The sequence below is a fragment of the Rhinopithecus bieti genome, unplaced genomic scaffold (assembly GCF_001698545.2).
Source record: "Rhinopithecus bieti isolate Rb0 unplaced genomic scaffold, ASM169854v2 scaffold_1295, whole genome shotgun sequence".
In the NCBI taxonomy this organism is placed as follows: Eukaryota; Metazoa; Chordata; class Mammalia; order Primates; family Cercopithecidae; genus Rhinopithecus; species Rhinopithecus bieti.
This window is the reverse complement of record NW_016803880.1, coordinates 6,391,894-6,411,330: the sequence shown is the minus strand read 5'-3', so window position 1 is coordinate 6,411,330 and position 19,437 is coordinate 6,391,894. Positions and strand designations below refer to the sequence as shown.

The 19,437-nt window shown below is 34.6% G+C and overlaps 2 long non-coding RNA genes across 2 annotated transcripts in view; one reads left to right on the top strand and one right to left on the bottom strand.

The window, feature by feature from the left end:
• LOC108517974 (uncharacterized) overlaps window positions 1-2,923 on the top strand; it is a 63,667-nt gene extending 60,744 nt beyond the window's left edge. Inside the window, exon 3 of the long non-coding RNA XR_001882262.1 lies at window positions 2,799-2,923. This is a non-coding gene — a long non-coding RNA (uncharacterized LOC108517974). The remainder of the gene's footprint in view (window positions 1-2,798) is intronic.
• A 168-nt stretch (window positions 2,924-3,091) lies between these two features.
• Window positions 3,092-19,153, bottom strand: LOC108517967 (uncharacterized). Its single transcript, XR_001882260.1, has 3 exons — window positions 19,053-19,153; window positions 18,267-18,469; window positions 3,092-3,516 (listed from the first exon to the last, which is right to left on the bottom strand). It is a non-coding gene; the product is annotated as an uncharacterized LOC108517967 (long non-coding RNA).
• Between the last annotated feature and the right edge of the window lie 284 nt (window positions 19,154-19,437).

Sequence of the window (19,437 nt, the reverse complement as noted above, 5' to 3'; positions counted from 1 at the left end):
TTTATAATATATATGATGAATATATGATATATATAACTAAATATATATCCTTTGTATATTAATCAATGAAAACTTTTAAGTAAATTTTTACATGTACAATATTATTTTTGAACTAAACATAAACTCTGAATATGATTATAAGTAAAAGAAGGAAACAGGTACAAAAGGCTTAAATCATAATAAGTGATATCTCAGCTGGCAGAAGGAAGAAAATATCAAGGTATGTTTAATCAAAGCATGCAATACTTAGGTTAAACGTGGAAAAAAAAGCAGTAAAATCAAAAGGAAGAGATTTTGAGTGGGAATGTTTTAAATTATAAAGGTTTTTGCATGTTATATTAAGGATATTCTACCCTGAATTAGTTGGGAGGCTACTTTCTAAAAGGTATCTAAAATTATTTTTAATTAAAACATCATAGAGTTGATAATATAAAAATAATTAGCTTTGAATGATAGAACATAGGAAAATCAGGAGTTTACAAAAATAGATCAAGTGATATAATGAACATATATATTGGAAAATATCAGTAATTATAAGGTAGGAGAAATGCCTTCTGGGATTTTTAGGAGGTATTGATAGAATGTGTTATACAATTTAAAAAGAAGATGAGTCACTGATTTGGAACTATATGAATTAAGCAAATTGTGCTGAAAATACATTAAAAGGGAATTTAGGCGAATTCATTTGTTAAAGATTGAGGAGCAAGGCAAAATATTTAGGCTTGGATATTTTTTGTTTGATATTTGAAAAGCATCAGCATGCAGAAGAATGGCAAAACCATATGAACGAGTATCATATTCTGTGGAAGAATTTACATGAAATGACCACTTTTAGAATTCCACTGAAAGCTACTGAGTAGGAAATATCAAAAAATGAGGAAGAGAAAAAGGAAATAATGGAATATAAGAGACCAAGGCAGAGAACAAGGAGCTAGTGCAGTATAAGAGACTGAGGCAGTTTCAGGAAGGAAGCTGTCAATATGTCACATATGGATGTCAGAAGAAAAAAAAAAATCAAGCACTGTAAATATAAACATTTATTCAATTTTATACTTGAGAATAAATATTTTTAAGATCAGTTTTGGAAATTCTTTGAAGCTAGAAGTCATTTTGTCATAGTTGAAAAGTAAATGTAAGTGGTCTACCTTTAGTTTAAGATTGGGTGAGTAGGGCCATATGATTAAACAATTAAATATTGTGAAATGATTAGGTAGAAAGAGAAGAAAACACAACATATTTTGCGGGGTGTGCAGTGGGGTATATAAGCCTAAGAAATTAACAACAGGTGTCTTAGTCCAGTGTCTTAGATCATTTGTGCTGCTATAATAGAATGTAACAAACTGGGTCATTTATAATGAAGAGAAATATATTGGCTCATGATTCTGGAGGCTGAGAAGTCCAGTATCAAGGCACGTGCAATTTTGGTGTGGGGGAAGGGACCAGTCTCTATTCTCAAGATGGTGCCTTGTGTGCTGCATCCTCAGGAAGGGGAGACCACTGTTTCTCATGTAGCAGAAGAGCCAAGAGAGGGAGCCTGCTCATAAAATCCCTTTGATTAATTTGATTAATGCATTAACTCCACCCATGAGGGTGGAGTCATCATGGCCTAATCACCTTTTAAAACATCCCCAGCTCTCAATATCTATACGTTGGCAATTAAATTTCAACATGTGTTTTGGTGAGGACAGACATTCAAATCATAACAGATGAAGGCAAAAAAGACCAAGGAACAGATTTTATTTCAATATTTTGTTTAAATTTGCCCTCAAACCTTGCTATTCAAAATGTGGACTGCAGAATAGCAGCATTAGCATCACCTCAGAATCTCAGGACTTATCACAGACATTTTGAATAGGAATCAACAGGTTAACAGTGTCTCCAGGTGAAATTTGCATTACTCTTAACTATCCTGATGTATACAGGTCTGAACACTACTGGTGCTCAGTCAATTTCATAATTCAAGCTCATTCAATGTCAAACAACTTTTACAGTAAGGCAACTTGTTAAAAAAAATTGTAGAGAGTACCTACTGGATTTAACTGATGTGAAATAAACTTGATCACTGTTACTGAGTAAACAGTCTTTAGTTACCTTATTATTTACATCTTAAACCTCCAGTTGTTCTCAACAGAGGAAACGAAAGACCCAGAAAGAGGTATGTAATTAAAAGCTGTCATCAAAGTGTGCATTTAACATACCATAAAGCAAAATTCTTCTTTAACTAACAGGAGGTTGAATAAGAGGTTCGGGTTCCTCTGTGACTAAAACTATTACACATCTGAGTAATACCTAAAATATATTCCTGAAAGACTTCAAGATCCCAAACCACACTATATATCAATAAGCTATTATTAAATTGGAACCACATGAAAACTAGCATAAACACAGAAAGGGAGTCATATTGTTGCACTATTGTCTTGATTCTCTAGTGTTGAAATATAAATTTAATTCACCATTAAAATACATAAAAGATACACCATCTGAAATAAAACTAGTATTTTTCTATGTGAACTAAGAACATAAATATTTAAGATAATGTTGTATTCAAACAGGCAAATATGAAATGGAATAGTTATAAATGTATAAGAAACATACCTTAATAATTGTATGCAACGAGATTTTATAATACAAAAATTTAAACATACAAGTTATGTGAAAAGAAGATTTTAAAGGGTTTATAACATTTCCTCAACTGTTTCTAAGGAAACAATTGTAATAATAAATGATACTATATTCATTTTAACTCCAGTCTTTTACTCACTTATACTAATATTTACTGACTATGTATTTTGGAACAGGCAATATACTATGCAGCTGGAATACAATAGTAACATGAGAATCACTGCCTCCCGCGAGCTTGACATTCAAAGATAAAACTAAAGTGATGAATTCTTGTTCAACTTAAGGTAGCAGAATTACATGGAGGAAAGTGAGTATCGATTTAGAATTAACTATACCTCTCCATTATCAGATAAGAGTAATTTCATTGAAATGATTATTAATACTACTTTTTTAGGAGATAAGTTTATTTAATATACATTAGAGTGATTGAAAATTACTTACTAATTATTAAATCCATACCCCCAAAAAATCCTATAGCAATGCTCTCAAAACTTTAATGTCCATAGGTGGAAATAAAGATTCTGATTTACTGGATCTGTGGCGAGGTCAAAGATCACAAATTTTGAGCAAGTTATACCAATGTTGCTGGATTTTTCTTTTAATTGATTGGCAAAGTTGTACAACTGCTGAGTCACTGTTTCCATTTCCTTCTTGGAGCCACTTTTCCCAAAAAATAAATGTTCTTGTCAGATTCTTTTAAAAAATAGTTGGATGTCTCTGTACAGTGAATGTGTTAACTGTGGTTAAGACTTTGTCTGTGGCTTTTGAGGGGCTCATTTGCTCTGGCCTCTTACTTAAGTAGAGTGAATGTTCTTTGCAACTTTCCTCACCAGGAAGCTGCTTTGTCAGCGCCTGAGGTTACTACTGTGTGAACAGGTGCATACAATTCCTGTACTGGAAGAAAAAGCAGTGCTTCAGATGAAGAGAACTAAAACTGTCCAAGTCTTTTACACTTTGTTACTGAAACACTTGCCACAGTTAAAGAAATATCAGATACCCTGACAAAAGAAAGAGCAAATACCCTGACATTTTATTTATGTTCAGAATAATTTATTTTTATAAGAACCATGTCTGGAAGAAAGATAAAATGTAGCTAAAACGTTCACAATCAAAGCACACTGAAATAGAGAGTGCTATTGTATTGATGAAATACCCCTTATCAGAGCAGACTCACAGTGCTGTAAATATGACTATATTGTTAAGGATAAAGGAAGTACTTTTACTTCAGGCAGCCCACTGACTGAAATACATAATGCAAAAATAAGTGAGCGTTTTATGCTAAAAAGACTCTTTTACATATTCTTAAATTCCATTAAAATAAAATTAGCATCGGAAAATGTTTGACCAGAATAAAAGAACCAATTGAAATCTGAGCTCTTTTGTTTACTATTCATGAGATGTCATATATGACATATAATTTCTGAGTATCTGCTCCTTTAAAAAATTGAAGATAAACTTTTTATTTGTTTCCCTTTGAGATGATGAAGAGTAAATAAAAACTAAAAGTCAAATGTTTTATAAATTGCAAATTATTATGTTAATGCAAAGCATCATTACTATGTGATGTCTGCCTGGCTTATTTCACTTAATGTAATGACTATAACATTTGAAATGGGGAAAACAATGTCTTACTTCAACACCAGCTAATAGCAAAATGCTACATCAGGATGGATTCTAAATGTTATTGATCCACTATAAAGAGGAATTTTTAAATGTGCATATATTGCCTTCTGGAATGACATATTTTACAATAAAAATGAAATGTTAAGCGAAATTAAGATTTTCCCTTCAAATTCATTTATTTTATTGCAGTATTTTGACACTTTCTATCAATGCCTTAGCAATAAATTAATATTTTCTATTCCCTTGTAATTACATTATTACAATGGAATCTAATTCTTTGACTGTAAGATCTCTTAAAAAATAAGCTTTACCATTTAAAATCATTTCTATTAGAAAAATTATGTTAATAAATAAGACCCATAAATCTTCAACCTTACTATTATGTATTTGAGTTGTACTTTTAGACAGAATGGAATAAATCTTTATTAATAAATTCTGGTTTTATTTCATGGGTATTTACTTAATCTAAAAAAAATAGTTCTTCCCTAAACCTATTAGATAGGCTGGGCAAAATACAACAAACAATTTTTCAAAGATTGCAATAAAGGAAAGCCTAAAAAATAAAAACAAACACAAAAAAATGGTAGGCATAAAATAAAATGTAGATTCTCCTAAAAATGTTTGTCAGTGACAGAGTCTGAACAGCAGCCCAGTATAAGGGATACAAGGCCTTGTAACCTCATAAAGTAAGAAGCTGAAACAATAGCGCCTCAGAATTTGTAGACCACAAAGAGAGACACACTCAATGAAATGGTAAACTTTACAAAGTCCAACCTTTCTACAAGGAAAAGATAAGTTCTTTATTAGTTTTAGCTCCAGGTAGTGGAAACTATCCTCCCAAGAGGCCAGGATACTTTAGCCATGTTCTTAATTATATTTGGGATTTGAATTTTTGCTGCTACATTATAAGACAACAAATAGCTTTAAAGTGTTTTTGAGTTGGTAGTAACTGGGGCACCTGGCAGCAGCAAACACAAATTCTCGCTAAAGAAAATGACTATTAACCTAAGCCCTAAGAACTACTACTGATTAAGACCATTCAAATATATGTTTGCAAACCTAAATTTCAACACTACTGATTAAGACTATTCAAATATGTTTACAAACCTAAATTTCAACATAAAGAAATTATCATACATTAATTTTAGTAAAACAAAATTAGACAACTAAGTATTTCAGATGTGTAAATTTATATATATATATACACTATAAAACACATGTAATTTTTTAATGAAATAATTGAAAATATGAGCAAGGAATAAGAAATGAGAAAATATCAAAAGACAATTTTAAAATTAACAATAAGAATTTGTAGAAATGAAAAATGTATTCACTGAATTTAAAAGTTCAATGGATGGTTTAATATGAAGATTAGACACAGCTGAGAGATAAGCAATGTGTTGAAGGATATAGCTGGGCATGCATGTTAAGAGATGACAGGCAAGGGATGAAAATTCTGAAAGCTGGGAAGAGTTGAGAGGCATAGATTATGGACAGAATGAGAAGGTATAGTGTGCATCCAATTGGCATTCTGAGAAGAGACAATACAGAAAATGGAAGAGGGAAGAAACAAGATGGAGTCTCGCTCTGTCACCCAGGCTGGAGTGCAGTGGCATGATCTGGGCTTCTGCTCACTGCAAGCTCCGCCTCCCAGGTTCTCGTCATTCTCCTGCCTCAGCCTCCCGAGTATCTGGGACTACAGGTGCCCACCACAGCGCCCGGCTAATTTTTTGTATTTTTTTAGTAGAGACGAGGTTTCACCATGTTAACGAGGATGGTCTCGATCTCCTGACCTCGTGATCTGCCCACCTCGGCCTCCCACAGTGCTGGAATTACAGGCGCGAGCCATGGCACCTGGCCAGAAACAAGATTTAACAAAACAAAAGGCTGTGAATTTTCCCAAATTGATAAAAAGCATACCTCTGTATTTTCAGGAATCGTACTGAAACCAAGAAAATAAATCAAAAAAAAGAAAATCTTCACTTGGACAAATTATACTGAAAATTTAGAACACCAAAGAAGATAAAGAAAATATTAAAAAGAAAAAAGGCAGGCTACTTATAAGAAGCAAAGATTAGGGGAATATACAAAATGATACTACAAAACATCTTCAGAAATGAATGGGGATTATAAAGAAAATTATCAGGATATTCATCAATATTGGTCAAGGATCTATGAGAATGTGATTTGGAAGAGCTACAATGGCTACTCTGTTCCTTAAATAGTATGATGAATTGTTGGTTATCATGTAGTAACCTGTTATATTTAAATATGGAATAAAACATTAAAAAATCTAAAACACTGTAATTCTAATAAAAATGTTGTAAGTCAATTGATTAGGAAAAGAGTATACTTGGATAGAGACTTAAAGGAGTAAGTATTTGATCCTCAAAATTAGTTTCAGCTCTCAATTCCTGAGGCTTTACAGTTTGTTAAGCCTTCCTCAAAGGGGCAAAATCTATTAACTCCATTAGACCTTACACTAACTCAGTGGAGTACATAATTTCATTTTTCCATTGTACTGATGAGGAAAATAAAACACAAAGCAATTATCCATAATTAGGTTTGACTTTTGGCTAAGTATTCACTTAGAAAGTTATCTTTTAGAACATCAGGAAATCAATCTGTTGGAGCTAGATAACACTAAAACTATGAGCACACGAAATTACAGCTTTTATAATTGGATGTTAATTAAAATATGCTCTATTTCTTCTAAAATATTTTTCCATAAATGTTTTAATGTGCAAAAAACTATTCTAAATGCTATAATTTTCATTTATCATGACCTCAAAACCTTGAATTTATATTCCTAAACACAGGTCTATGCAGAGTTTTTATTTATACTATGCAAAATATATTTTATTCTGACATCCTTGTAAAGCTATTTGATTGTGATTTAGTTTTTAAAATTATGATATAATTAACTTTGTACATTTAAACCTTCAGCACATGACTCAGGATTTTCTGCATATGGTAAGAAAAATTGTATTATATTGAATAGCAATAACTTCTTGAATAAATATTCAAGTGAGTGAATTCCTTCATAAAAATTAGAAATGGTAAAGCTTGATAAGATTACTTTAAGTTAATGCATATTGTTATTCCTTCTGTAATTCCATGAAAACTAATACCTGAGTAACTGCCTTCAATGAAAATCAACCCAGAATATGAGTAACATGGGAAATGATCTGTTCCTAGTTAATTACCCTTAAATAAGATACTTTTTACCATTTGTAAATATGAGGGTAAATACATACATTTATAAGAAAATTCCTAGCTTAGACTATGTCAAATTTTCAAGTTGCATTTTTATATAACATTGTCATCTCTTGTAGAGTATGCCCACTAAACAAACTATGTCAAATGAGACAACGTGTGCTGTGGAAACAAAAGTGACTTAATCTTGGTTGCTAATCCATCTTGTTCACTTCAGATTAACTCCAGTTCCATGAATGCCTCCAGATTTCTACTTGATTTGCTGTGCTTAGCATAAGAACATGTCAATCTTGATACAAATCATCAGCATACCTTACCTGTCCTGGAGGGTTGTCTTTAATTGTATACCGTTCGCAGTGGTATATAAGCCCTGAGTCTGGGGAGTAACAGTTTGGGGATCTACCTGTCTTACTGCCACCTGAAACCATGCTTCTATCAGTAAGTTACCCCAGTAAACAATCTGGATTTCTCTGCCTCCTTCTTTGGTTTGTCACATCTTTCTGCATTTGGAGGTTGTTTTGTAAATATGACCCTTTCGCAGAACACATCAGAAAATCTATAAAAGCATACATTACTTCATCAGTATCAAATAATATTATGTTACTACTACTTTTATTAAGCTACAGCTTTCCTTATTTTTACAGAGTGGCAGAGGCCATATATAATAGAAGTTGTGCTATTCTTCAGTCTTTGAAGCAATGTTGTGTTCAAATCATGTTTTGCATAGGAAATACACTACATTTCAAACTTAGTATGACATTATGTCAAGAGAATTTCATCTCTTCACTGAAATTTGAAATAAAGATTATGGATGCCACCAACATTTTTAATTATCTCCTATTTCTTACTTTAAAAAAAACAACAAAAGAATAATCATATGAAGGAAGATGGGCCCTAGCTTATCACTTTCAGTTTAAAAAGTGAGAAATGATGAAAATTTGAAATCTTTATAGAATTTAGAATAAAGAATACAGGAGTCTGATAGTTATTAGTTAACTGGGATAGAAAGAAATACGAGTAACACTATGACATTTATAACTTAGATGAAATGAACTAATTCTTTAAAAGACACACGTTTCCAAAACCCACAAAAGAGGAAACAGATCATCTAAGTAGGTCAATTTTAAAGGATTGGAATAAGTAATTAACAATCTTATAAAGAAAAAGCACAAGGCACTAAAGATTTTACCAGTAAATTCTACCAAACATTTAAAAAATAAATACTATCAATTATCCACAAACTCTTCCATAAAATAGAAGCAGAAAGAATACTTCCTAATTATCCTAATGTCACAATCAGATAAAAACATTACAGGAAAGAAAAACTATATATCATCATCTCTGGTGAATGTAGATGCAATAATGTTCAACAGAAATATTTCAGTATAGTTCAACATTATAACATCTATCAAAGTAATTCATCCTATCAACAAGCTAAAGAGAAAAAAATCATGTATCATTTGATGTATAAAATAAGAAGGCACTTATCAAAATGCAACGCCCTGTCATGATAAAATTGTTCAAACTAGGACAAAGGAGGACTTTGTCAACTCTATAAAGAACATCTACAAACAGCTTACTGTTAACATCATGCTGAATGGCAGGACACTTGACATTTTCCTTGTCGGATTTTGAAAAAGGAAGTGATGTTCTATTACCACTTTTATTTGACATCCTGTTGGAAGTCTTAGCTAATGCAACAAGACAAGAAAAAGATGCAAATGATCAAGGGGGAAACAGTCTTTGTTTGCAGACGATATGATTATCTATGTGGAAAATTCCAAAGAATGAGGAACAACAGCAACAATGCCTGTAATGACTTAAGCTAGTATAATGATGCCATTGATGTTCTGTAGACATCCACAAAGTGGTTAGAAAGTTTATATGTAAAGGCGCAAGGTCTAGAAGTGCCAACACAATACTGCAGAAAGACAAAGGAAGGGGATTGACACTCTTGATTCAAGATTTACTCTAAAGCTACAACAATCAAGACAGTATAATATTGGAAAATGGATAAACATAGAAATTAACTGACCAGATTAGGGAGGCCAAAAATTGACCCCCACAAATATAGTAAACTGATCTTTGATAGGAGCGAAGGCAATTGAATACAGAAAGGATAGTCTTCTCACCAATTGACTGGAACATTTGGCTGTCCATATGTAAAAGAAAAATCAACCTAGACATATACATTACACATTTCAGGTGAATTAACTCAAAATAGATCAGAGACATAAATGTAAGCATACAAAACTAAAAATCTCCTAGAAGCATCATAAGAACAAATCTAGCTGACCTTGTGTTTGTCAAGGTATTTTTAGATACAATACCAAAACCATGGCGCAAGAAAAACAGTTAGATACTTTGAACTTTAGTAAACTAATACTTCTGTGAAAATCCCTGAGACAAGAATGAAATAACAAGTCAGGTGCGGCGGTCCGTGCCTGTTGACTCAGCTACTTTGGAGGCTGAGGTGGGAGGATCATTTGAGCCCAAGATTTGAGACTACCCTGGGCAATATGGGGAGACTTCACCTCTAAGAGAGGGAGAGAGAAAAAAGAAATGGCAAGACAGAGCTCAGATAAAATATTTGCAGAAGAACATATCTAATAAGTAACTTTGTATCCAAAACACTCAAGGAATCCTTATGACCCAAAAGAAAAAAACTATCAGCCCAGTTTAAAAATAGGCAAAAGTGGGGAGGCTGTGCATGTGTGGGGACAGGGGCTGTATGAGAGCTCTCTGTGTTTTCCACTCAATTTTTGTTTTATAAATCTAAAACTGTTCCAAGAATTAAAAATGGGCAAAATATCTAAACAAACACCTCATCGAAGAAAATATAGTTGGCAAATAAGCATATGAAGATATTTTCAACATCATTTGTCATTAGGGAGTCACAAATTATAATAACAATGTGATATCACTATACACATTTTAGGATGGCTAAACAAAAATAAAAACAAAAGCTGGCAATACCCGCTGCAAATGAGAATGTGGAAAAACCAGAATCCTTCCTCATCGCTGGTGGGGATGCAAAACAGTACCACATTGGAAGACAATCTGGCAGTTTCTTACTAAAGTAAACATGGTTTTACCATATGATCCAGTACTGTGCTACTCCATATTTACTAGCTAATTTGAAAAATGTCCAAAAACCTGCACTTGAATATTTATAGCAGATTTATTTATGAGCACTAAAATGATTGGAAGCAACCAAGATTTTCTTCAATAAGGGAAAGTATAAGCAAAGCAGGGTACCCCAAAGCAATGAATATTATTCAGAGATAAAAAGAAATAAACTATCAAGCACAAAATAACATGAAAGCATCTTAAATTCATGGAGCAAAATGAAAAAAGCCAGTCTGAAAAGGCTTTGTACTGTGTGGTTCTAATTATATCTCATTCTAGAAAAAGCAAACTACAGAGACACAAAAAGATGAGTGGCTGTCTAGGGTATGGGAAAGATAGAGGATTAAACATGTGAAATGAAATATTTTAGGGTAGTGATTCTATTATGTATTACACTTTAATTGTGGATATGTGAGATTTTCCTATGTCAAAACACATTGAGATTTACAGCACACAACGAACTTTAATGCACGAAAATTATAAACATTTTTTACAAGGTTGAAGAAATCACAAGATTGAATGTAAAATAATATATGTAATCCAACTGTACTGTAAATATGTAAAACAATCTCAGTAAAGGAGGGAGGAGAAAAAAGTGTCGACCTCAAAATAACTTTGGAAATGAGTGGAGGTCCATAAAACCAATGGCAAGAAATTGTACATAACCACTGAAGCTTCGCTGTTAAAGTTTTATTCCATCATGATACAAGTTAAAATTCTGATAGTACTATTCGTGTATACTGAAATTGAACAACCAAGTAGACAGATGAGAAATGTTGGGAGCCAGATTTCTCCCTATTGGAACGGGAATTTATAGATAAACGAGGGAAGGAGGGAAGAATGATCCATATAATAATGGTTAGAATTAGAAACATCGGTCTGAACAGATGTTTACTTAATATAGACATGGTTGGTTACATATATAAATATTTATAGAGATGTATAAATCCATTGGTTAGCATATACATGCATGTATTTTCTTGTTCTGACACCTAAGAGAGATGAGAAGCAGGATATCCCAGCTGCAATAAATATATTAATACCTAACCTGTTCTTGATTTCTAATATTCTTTAATAAAAGGGACCAAGGAACCAAGAGTCTGGAGAAATGACTGACTTTAATATTTGGGCAGGAAAGTTTCAGGAGGAACCTGGAGCATTTTGCAGTGTCAGAAATTAAGGAAATGGTGCACAAACAAACAAACAAACAAAAAACTCTCTTCACACAACTATGGAGTATGCTAAAAAAAAAAAAAAAAAAAAAAAAACCAGAGCCAACTTAAAGAGCGCTCAGCGGTCAAACCTGCAAAGATTTGAGTAAAATAAATAAAGCAACATTGTATTCTAATCTAAAGAATAAAATACATATCCATGAATTCATGCTGTCATCAATTAAGGATTGAATAAATACATACATAGATTCAGGGGAGAAAAGTTTCCATGCAGAAAATTTCCAAATTATTTATGTGGATACCTTGTCCTCAAAGAGGTGAAGCGTGACTCCTCACCCCTTAAGTGTGGGCTATGCATAGTAACTTTCTTCCAAAAAATACTATATGAAAAGTTGGAGAAAATATAACTTTACAGTAAATAAAGCTGATAAAGCTTACTGCAGGCAGGTGATAAAAATCATCTTCAATTATGCTAAGTGATGTGGATACAATATATCCTCGATAGGATGTCAGTAAAATGTTACTTTACTTTGTGATTTTTCTCCCATATTTCCAGAACCCTGGTCTCATCGTGAGAAAAACCTCATACAAATGCTAATGTGGGACATTCTAATTATCTGACCAGCACTCTTCAAAACTGTCATGGTTATCAGAAACAACCAAAGTCTGAGAAAATACTGCAGAAAACGGAGCCTTAAAAGGCATGACATCTGAATGCAATGTGGTATCCTGAAAGAGCAAAGGAGATTAGGTAAAAACTAAGAAAATCCAAATTAAGGATGTCCTTTATTCAATAATAATTTATCAAAATTAGTTCATTAATTGTAACAAGTATACTGTATTAAGGTAGGGTATTAATAAAAGGGAACACTAAATGTGTATTTAAGACTCCTCTGTATTATATTATAAATAACCTGTAAATCAAAACTGTTAAAATGTCTAAAACTTATTTTCAGAGGTTAAAATGTCTTTTATTTATGTGGATATTTGGAGAAATTTGTATATTGTAGGTTTACTGGATAAGATGCTTAACAAGTAGCAGTATCCAGCCTGCTTTATCTTCTTTTGTAGAAGAAATAACCATGAAAAGAAGCAAATCTCTGACAGAAATCTAGTTTCAAGCAAAGTGTAACATTAGAGAATTATAACTAAAAATATTTAAATAATCAAGAATATAGAGCAGAAGGGAGAGATCTTAAAAGATCAAGCAAATAGAAAACAAGTGATAAAATGGCTTACAAAAACCATATCATATCAATAGTCACATTAAGCACTGATGGACCAAACACTAACCAGCAGGTTGTCATCTAATTTTAGCGATTTCTAGGTAGTATATAGCAGATAAATGCAAATGTAATGGATACTGTCTTTAATTTTTACTATGACTTATTTATAAACACTTATTCAGACACAAAAAATAAGCTTGACTTGTAAATGTACAGCAGGTACAAGCATACTCATGCATAAACTAGCTAAAATGCATTTGATTAGTTTTTAAAACATATGTAATATAATTGCACAGCAAGGTTACAAATTTCTGATAGAAGTTTTTGCAAAATCTCACCATTATTATTTAAGGTTGTTATTTAAGAATAAATGTATGGATATATTTGATAATCATTTTTAATATACAACATTTCAACCACATGTATAAGCCTAGTTCAAGAAATATTGTATGCAAATAGTTTAAAGTCTAACTACCTTCTAGTATATTTACTTAATTCATTTTCATTAATTCAAACCCAGTAATTGTTAATAACACGTAAAATTTCAATTGAACATATATTCTCCATTTGCAGATTAACCTAAAAATAGATACAATGTTTAGTTTTTGAAATCGAATGATTTATGAGATATGCACTGGAAATTTGCTTGCAACATACGTGTGTTTGTGTGTGTGTGTGAGTGTGTGTGTGCACGTGCTTGGGTTATGGATTTGCCTCAAGATATTTTAATTGGCTGAGGTCATTCACGCAGATGTTTAAAAAAAGTTTTATTTTTTTATTTTTTCAAATTAAAAGTGGCAGAGCCAGTCAGCCTTGAAATGATTGACAATATCCACTATGAACTGTAATGAAATACATTTGAGGAAACCTCTTCTTTAATTTTCTTTAATGAAGCCACAAATTGAAGCTATTATATGCAAAGTAATTAGTAGCAATATTTAAAATAATAATTTTTAGAATTTGGGTTGTACATTTAACATATCCTTGGTATTTAACTTCTGATATTTGATCTATGTCTAATTTTGAAATTTATATTTAGAATAAAATACATAGTAAAATTAAAAATACTGTTTTTCATAATTATAATTTTGCTGATATAACAGATAAAACGTGTCATTTATGAGATTTTGATATATGAAAATATATCATATTTTATAGCTTATAGGAGAAATTTAACTTAAAAAAAGAAAAAAAAAAAAAAAAAAAAAAAAAAAAAAAAAAAAAAAAAAAAAAAAAAAAAAAAAAAAAAAAAAAAAAAAAAAAAAAAAAAAAAAAAAAAAAAAAAAAAAAAAAAAAAAAAAAAAAAAAAAAAAAAAAAAAAAAAAAAAAAAAAAAAATAACTTTATTTTCTCAATTTTATATTCTTAAATTCTGGACAAATAAAGGCAATGGCGGAGCCTAAGGGTGAATAAATTTTATACTGCAAATATCAGATTATTTTCTTACTTTGGGTTGTTAAGTTTTGATAGGCAATTATGTTTAGTTCTTCCCATGTAATTAAGCATTGGTATATATCAACCCATGGATTTCATCAGTGACCTCTTCATTCAGAAGTTGTCTGATAGGATTTGCTGAAATATTGTGCCAACTACATTGAGAAACAAACAACAAAATCTGCTAATTATGAAAAAAAAAAGCACCAAATTCAGCTCTGAGGACTACAGATGTCATAATGTAGCTGGATTAAGACACCTAGCAATTTAGGAAATGTGAATTGAAAAGACATGAGCCAGCCAAAGTATTTCAGAATTTTTTTAGTTATTTTGGAATGAATCTTCTTGCCTGTAAACATAAACATTTAGAATAAAGCTATTGCAATTCATATGTATTGGTGAAAATACTCATATTAGAAGGATAGCATATTAATACTATCAACAAAGTTAAACACTGCAATGCTCAGGATTCAGGCTCAAACATTATTGTTTTGCCTTTTGATGATCCCTAAGGGCTCATCTCTGAAATGATATATAAAAGGCCCGTGAGACATAACAGTGAACTTAGCATACAAATTGGAATTTTTATTTCTTTAATTTTAAGTGATTCAATTGAATTTTTTGTTGCAACAAGATAGCTATTATTTTCTAGACATAATTGTCTAGAAATTTTTGACTACTAAATGTTTGTTAAAAATAATTACTCAAATTTTCTTTAATGTTTTCTGAAAATTATGGATAATTTTTAGAGGTTTTCCCTTAATAATAGTGTTTCCTCATTAAATTTTTTATTTTATGATTATGTAGATACCACAGTTTCAGATCTCTCATATGGCTATTCTACCCATAGAGTACAATGAGTTTAACCCTCTTCTGCTAACATAGTCATAAAGGCAAAGATCAGTAAATGTTCAGCCCTGAGGTACCTGGCAGGGGAGGGAAAATCACTGAAGTTCTTTTAGAACAGAAAAGTTTGAATCCCTCAAATCGTAGGATTCAGGTGAAAAATGTCCCATGCTATCGTTTTCCACTGTTTTAGCATAGAGTTAGCATTTCTTCAACTTTTTTCTAAAACTGACACTTAAATCAGAGGCTCCAATTTTATTTTGTGGCTTCTGATACCTCTAAGTATAAACCCTTGTGTCATAAAAAGACCAATTTTAGATGCAAAACCTAGAGGATACAGATTATTACCTTCCTACAAATAGCCGTAAGGAAAAATACTAAACTCCATTGGAAAGCAGAATGGAAAGAAGATGGTTCTCAAATTTCTGCCCCCGAAATACACATCATATGTAATTCTTCCCCCTTAAGTGTGAGCAGAAACCCTAAGTATGATGAGATGTCATTCCTATGTTTATGGTAAACTGTATGGCAAAAATATTTTACAGATTTAGTTAAGGTTTCTAATCAAAAGAGAAATTACCCTAGCTGGATCTGATTAAATCAGACAAGTCCTTTGAAATAGGGTCTAAGCTGGGCTCAGTGGCTCATGCCTGTAATCTCAGCACTTTGCAGGCTGAGGCAGGAGGATTGCTTGACCTCAGGAGTTCAATGTCAGCCTGGGCAACATGGTGAAACCCAGTCTCTACAAAAAACACAAAAGTTAGCCAGAAGTGGTGACACATGCCCGTAGTCCCAGCTTCCTGGGGAACTGAAGTGGAAGGGTCACTTGAGCCTGCCGGCTTGAAGCTTCCTGGAGCTGTATGCACACTACTTCACTCCAGCCTGGTGACAGAGTGAGACCCTATCTCAAAAAGTAAATAAATAAATGAAATGAAATGAAATAAAATACAATAAGGACTGAATGTAAAAGACTGGAAGCAACAGACTTCTTTCCCCATTCTTCTGTCTCTTACTCTTAATATTGAGAGTTGACAATGTGCTAGCAACCTTAGCTCTTGGCGCCTCCTTGGCCTCGGGGTCCACTCTGCTGAAGCTTGAGGAGCCCTTCAGCCTGCCACAGCACTGTGGGAGCCCCTCTCTGGGCTGCCCCAGGCCGGAGCCAACTCCCTCTGCTTGCTGGGAAGTGTGGAGGGAGAGGCACGGGCAGGAACCAGGGCTGTGCGCAGCGCTCACGGGCCAGCGCGAGTTCTAGGTGGGCGTGGGCTCCGCAGGCCCCACACTCCGAATGGCCCAGGCAGTGAGGGGCTTAGCACCCAGGCCAGCAGCTGCAGGGTGCATGCAAGGTCCCCCAGCAGTGCTGGCCCACCAGTGCTGCGCTCAAATTCTCGCTGGGCCTCAGGTGCCTCCCTACAGGGCAGGGCTTGGGACCTGCAGCCCACCATGCCCGAGCCTTCCCCCTACCCCGACACCCTACCCCCTTTATCCCAGCCCCCTCCTCTGCCCCCTCCCTCCTCCTCCCACCATGGGTTCCTGCACTACCCAAGGCTACCCAGGCTCCCCACCTAGGGCCGCCACCTGCACTGCTGCACCTGGTCCCATTGACCGCCCAAGGGCTGAGGAGTGTGGGTGCACAGCACAGGACTGGCAGGCAGCTCCCAGTTTGGGATCCACTAGGTGAAGCCAGCTGGGCTCCTGAGCCTAGTAGGGACTTGGAGAAACTTTATGTCTAGCTAAGGGATTGTAAATACACCAATCAGCACCCTGTGTCTAGCTCAAGGTTTGTAAATACACCAATCAGTACTCTGTATCTAGCTAACCTAGTGGGGACTTGGAGAACTTTTCTGTCTAGCACTCTGTGTCTAGCTAAAGGATTGTAAACGCACCAATCAGCACTCTGTGTCTAACTCAGGGTTTGTAAATGCACCAATCACCACTCTGTCTTGCTCAGGGTTTGTAAATACACCAGTCAGTACTCTGTATCTAGCTCAAGGTTTGTAAACACACACACCAATCAGTGCTCTGTGTCCAGTTAATCTAGTGGGGACTTAGAGAACTTCTAGGTCTAGCTAGAGGACTGTAAATGCACCAATCAGCACTCTATGTCTAGCTCAGGGATTGTAAATACACCAATCAGCACCCTGTCAAAATGGACCAATCAGTGCTCTGTAAAATGGACCAATCAGCAGAATGTGGGTGGGGCCAGATAAGGGAGCAGATAAGGGAATAAAAGCAGGCTGCCCAAGCTAGCCAGCGGTAATCCCCTCAGGTCTGCTTCCATGCTGTAGAAAATTTGTTGTTTTGCTTTTTACAATAAATCTTGCTGTTGCTCACTTTTTGGGTCCACTGCCGCCCTTATGAGCTGTAACACTCACTACTAAGGTCTTCAGTTTCACTCCTGAAGCCAGTGATACCACAAACCCAGACATGCTGCCCTTAAGAGCTGTAACACTCCCCGGGAAGATCTGCAGCTTCACTCTTGAAGTCAGCGAGATCACGAACCCACCGGAAGGAAAAAAGATGAGATGCGGATACATCTCAACATCTGAAGGAACAAACTCTGGACTACCATCTTTAAGAACTATAACACTCACCACAAGGGTGTGTGGCTTCATTATTGGAGTCAGTGAGATCAAGAACCCACCAATTGCAGACACAATATCACTCCCTCACTTTCTGCTAGGTTTGAAGATAGAATGCATTGTGCATTCTATCACTGAAAGGAAATACGTTTTGCCAACAACCACAAGGTAGAATGAGAACTATAAGCTTCAGATGACAGGACAGTTATCACTGACACTTTAATTGCAGCCCTGTGAGACCCTGAGCAGAAGCTATAGCTAAACCATACCTGGTATCATGACCCTCACATACATGGAGAGAATTTATATGTGGTGTTTTAATCTAATTTTTTGATAATACTTACGAAGTGATAGCAAACAAATACTCAGGCATCTAGCACACGGAAAAACTTTTAAAGCATCATCATAAATGAGACTTACCTATGTCCATGAATTTCTTTTTCTTCTCACTCTTTCCAAGAAGCTTTGTCCAGAATAGTGTATTGCTTTATAGTATAGTGTCTTTTAGATTTATTCTACAGAAATTTAGGAAACACTGTCAGAATGTTACTGGTGGAAGATCTGAGTTATCCTCAGTTACCAGCGATGAATCCATAGAGGTCTGCAGCAACTTCAGTTCTTGCCTGCTCAGAAGAAAGAATTCAATTGGGGGACATAAAGCAGAAAAAGAGACAAGAGACTGAGACAAATTTCAGAGCAGGAGTGGATATTTATTTTAAAAGGCTTCAGGACAGGAAAGAAAGGAAAATTCACTTGGAAGAGACCCAAGTGTGCACGTGAATGCCAAGGGCCATGTTTAACCTTGATCCTAGGGCTTTATAGCTTCATCTTTTTCCCATGATTTTTTTTTTTTTTTTTTTTTTTTTTTTTTTTTTTTTTTTTTTTTTTTTTTTTTTTTTTTTTTTTGAGAAGGAGTTTTCACTCTGTCGCCCAGGCTGGAGTGCAGTGGCGAGATCTCAGCTCACTGCAACCTCCGCCTCTGGGTTCAAGTGATTATCCTGCCTCAGCCTCCAGAGTAGCTGGGGTTACTGGCACCCGCCATTACGCCCGGCTAATATTTTGTATTTTTAGTAGTGACGGAGTTTTACCATGTTGGCCAGGCTGGTCTCTAACTCCGGACCTCAGGTGATCTACCCACCTCGGCCTCCCAAACTCTCTCCCGTGATTCTTAAAGTGGTCTGCCTGCATGTGCAGTGCCCTTCTTACCCGTGGAAGTTGAGCACACGGAGTGTGTTTAGGCAGTTGTATGCACGCCCATCTGAGGCTTTCTTTTCTTTTCCGGCAGAGTGCACTTAGGCGCTCCTACTCCGCCATTTTGTCTCTTAATGCGCATGGGCAGGATGTTGCTTCCACCTGGCATCTGCGTTTCATTAACCCTTTAATGTTTATAGCTGTGGATCATGAGGAGGTTGTCTCTCCCTGGCACCGGCTGTGAATTATTATTTTTAGAGAGGCAGTGTGGTAAGTGTTGAACCTGACATTCTTAATCGTGTGGGGAGAAAAGACCTCTCCTGCCCCTCACCCAAGCCTATCTAACTACCCATAACAAGAAGTTTGACTGAAGGGCATATCAGAGTTCCAGTTCAGCATT